Below are 4,484 nucleotides of genomic sequence, written 5' to 3'. Positions count from 1 at the left end.
CTTGATCCAAGTATACAGACAAAATAATAGATTTAAATGCGTCTTGATCAATTCAAATAATCGATCTCATTAAATCAAATTAATATTTCTTTGAAGGACTAATCAGATGTCAACGAATCTAGAACTTTTGAGATAAGGAAATCATTTTCTTCAATGTACGAAATATTTATATTAATTAAGAAAATAATCCATAGAATTGATTTCTTTGGGCCGAGAAAAGATGTATGTCTAGTTCATATAAAACATGCTGCTGTCAAAGAATCTTTTTTTGATGCTAAGAATTAGGATTTAAGTAAATTCATTCCCTTGGATAAAAAAAACTTCTTCGATACATATACAACAATGTGATTTTTCTCCAAAGTTTGAATTACAAATTTTTCTATAATAATTATGAAATCATGTATATGACAAATGCAGTAGACACTCTGTATACAAATGTATAAGTACATCACGAGCGCGAGTGCACGTCTGTATTACATATACTATTGTGTCCTACCATGAGGTATGTATGCAGTTTAGAGCCAGGCTCGATTTGCGTTACCTAAGAACGTATATCGACGCAAACATGCATGATGTTCTTTGATATTATAGAGACGAATTTATGTCTGTATGCGTGCATCTAGGCTCGCGGAAGCATCCGTGGCCTTCCGCGTCACCTGGTCGAATGCGTTTAGATTTTCTTTTTAATTTGCGTGTCGTTCCACTCAACCTTCCTGCAACTTTTTGTTATTTTCCACTGCTTGGGTAATTTAAAAAAAATCTAGAAAGCAATTCTACTCTTTATAAACTCATGGAAATAGTCCAATGAAGTGTTGCAGTTCACTCATTCATAATAAAAAAACGGAGAACACCATTTTGAGTTAATTCCTTCAATTTTAAAGCCTCTGAAATCATACAAAATAAAAAACGACCACAATTAGAAAACTTTTGAAATTAAACTGTGACCGAATGTAAAAAAGTGGAAAATATTGATGAATCTAAATCGAAAAGCTAGGGAATTTCAAGTTTAAATACAGATTCATTGAAAGGTATTATGCCATGTTTTTGCAACAGATGAGAGAAAGCTAATTTCGTATCAATTGAATAATATAAGGCAGTGAAAATTAGATGTATGGATACTTCTAATCTTCAGAAATAGGAAAGCTTTTGAATTTCATGTAAAAGGAGCCAAATATAGAAAAGCATTATGATTTACCACCCCAATATAAATTACTACAAAGCAGAGTACAAAACTAAACGTGCTTGTGATTACATATTATTATTTCCTCAGAATAGGGGGAAACAAAGCTAATTTTACATTAATTTTATGTATGTGCTGGAAAACAAATTTTCCGAGATTTTTATATAAATATTATATAGATAATAGTAGATAAAAGATGTATGCTTTCAACATAAAAATAGTTTAATATTTATGTGTAAGTTATTATAACTTTTTTCTGGCCTAATGATTAAGTACTGGCTTATTATTATTCAATAACTTAGCTTAATTCATCGATAAATGATATGTGCAGTCGCTTAGGCCTTATCATCACTTGGAAACGCGTAACTGGATGATTACTGAATTCAAGTTCAAGTTTCCCTGCTGTATGCACTCATGTGTAGACTGTAGACTCACAAGAGACAGTCGACGAGCAAGCTTTCATATATTGACACATGCGCGAGTTAGCAGATAAGCGCAATTCATCGTTGCGTAGTAATGTTTTTGCATACTCTTTGATAACGATTCCTATGTAATGGGTGTGTCGTGAATTGAATCTCTTTTCATCGATAACATGTGCCTGTGATTTTGGAAGCATTTGCCAAAATTTTCGTAATAATTTTAGAAAAATATTTTTATTGCCACTCATAATACAGTGTTTTCATATAGTATTTTTAATAAAATTGTACGACAATAATATTTTCTTAAAATTGTTTAATCTGTAAACAGCTTCATAGAGGTTTTCATTACCTACGTTCGGGCTTTTCGTACTCGGTATTTCCTCAACCATCATATTTCGCGGTCGGTATCTCAATGGCCACCTCAGGGACAACGAATCGCTTCTCCCTTACTTTCCAAGCTCGACACAGCGTTTCGCATATTTATGTGCAACACGTTCTGATAATTTTCTCCTTTTCCATCAAAAATGGAAGATGCAAGTTTTGATGGTTCAAACTAAATTAATTTGGAAAATTTCATGGAATTAATATATTCCATTATTTTTTTACTTCACGTGTACATTAGGGTGTATTGTCATTCATGCCTACGGATAAAAGAGTTACAGCAGCATATGTTTGAAAACAAAAAGACTTTTTTGTTGGGCATTATTGACTTTGAAATATGAAAATTTCTAATTTATTCGAAGAGAAAGTTTTAAAACTACCCTAAGTAACTTTGTTCTGTGGCTAAAAACAAAATTTCTTCGGCACATAATTAAGGTGGTTTCATATATTTTATTACTCTAACTCTGAGTTAAGCCAGGGAATATATATAAAAAACATTTAAAAAATCACGTAAATAATTAACATTTCCTGATTTGGAACATGGAATTTTCAAAAATAATTATAATTCTAAGAGGGATAGGGAATTTGAGTAGAGATATTTTTGAGCTTAGGACACGGAATTTCCGTGAAGAAATATAATCTTTATAATTGGGACATTGAAGTTCCACAAAGCATTTAAATTTTGAATTTGGGACAAACAATTTCTGCAAAAATTAACAATTTTGACTTTAATTTATTACAGGAAATTTTTGGAAATAAATTTAATTGTGACTTGGAACAGAGAATTTCCGTGAATAATTATAAATGATACTGAGAATTTTAGCGAATAATTATAAATGATACTAAGATTTTTAGCGAATAATTATAATTTGGACCTCAGGACAGAGAGCTGTAATGAACTATTATTTTACTTGTAACAGAGAGTTTTTGATATATACCGAGGATTTTGGAAAATAATATAAGTTCTGATTTAGAAGACGGAAATTTGAAAAAAAAAACCTTTTTCAGATTCAGAGTTATAATATAATTGTACCAAATTCTTTTTTGCGAATCAAAATTTTAATGCTTCTAATCGAAAATTATCTGATGTTTCTGATTCAAAATTATATTTATTTGTCCAGATTCGCTATTACTAATGAGAAATCCTTGAAACGTTTTAAAATGTTTAGAATACTCTCGAAGTTTTTAAATTTTGTTTAAAACCTTTTGAAATCTTCTAATCTGACATGGAGAAAACCGACAATTTAAAATCATCAGTCGGGTAGATACCATAACAATTATTATTGTACCATAAAACTAATTTCTAATTGAATTTAAACTATATTCTTTTACTGCTCTTTTATTATAGATAAAATACTATTGTGATTGTTTTAGAATTGCATTACAAATGCATTGCAAGTCTAATTTTATTACAGATATGTATTATTACTATATTAACAATGTAATCCAGACTCAGGCTCATTTTTCAGAATGAATAAAATCGTAAAATAGATTGCGATCAGTTTCATGAAATGTATTACCTGACACTTGGCTTGCAGAGGCGATTTTTCACGAAAAACTCAAGCGACATGTGCCACGTGTTTTTGGTGCTAGGAAGAAGACAGTGGTAAATGCAACTACGCTGCTGCATTTACTTAGGTAACGCAATGCTCGTTGCGTGAACGGAACCGAGTCATGCTGCAATCACTACAGATCGTTCCATAATCTGATTTTTCTCTGCGCGCGTTTGTATGTGTACGGTATTTGAAGTCGCGTTCACGTGAGAAATTAGGTAACGCATCGCTCGTTGCGTGGACGGAACTTCGCATCGCGGCAGTGCAGTGGCTACAGCGCGTTCCACAATAGTCTCATTTCGTTTTTTTTGTCAGATCAAAAAGCATTCGACCGCTCATTATTAAAATTATGAATGCACGTCAATTAGTGAATCATACCCTAACGAAGGAGATTCTGACACTTGTAAATTATCTGATTTTCATGCTATGTGCATGTAGATTCAAATTCAAAGTTCTTTTTCATTTTGTTTCTTTTCTCTTGCTTTAGCAAAAAATATGGGCTTAATTTAAGCTTTATGAAAAGTTGACAAAATTCTCACACATGAAATTGTATCACAATTAAATTGTCTCTCTATATTATATAAGGATTTTGCCATCGCTATTTCAGAAATCTAAGATGTTTTCAGAAAGGATAATACAATATTGTATAATATATACTTTCCTAACCAAAAACAAACCTCATTTGTATGGGTATTTCTTTGAAAAGATATAGTACAATATTGTACTAAAAATATTACCCTGACAAGAAATATAGACGCGATGTTTCACATTATCCCATGTCCAACATTATCCCGTCTAACACTTTTCCTTCTACCCTTCCCAAAAATTTAGACTCCACGTGCCATATTACCCCATGTTAACCCATATGACATAGCCCTATTCATTTCATCATTTTGCCCCATGTCATATTTGCCTTATTTTTTGTTTCCCCATATTACGTGCCACGTTGCA

Source organism: Belonocnema kinseyi, chromosome 8 (genome assembly GCF_010883055.1).
Source record: "Belonocnema kinseyi isolate 2016_QV_RU_SX_M_011 chromosome 8, B_treatae_v1, whole genome shotgun sequence".
Taxonomy (NCBI): domain Eukaryota; kingdom Metazoa; phylum Arthropoda; class Insecta; order Hymenoptera; family Cynipidae; genus Belonocnema; species Belonocnema kinseyi.
The sequence above is the reverse complement of the archived record's forward strand: the minus strand, read 5'-3'. Positions refer to the sequence as shown.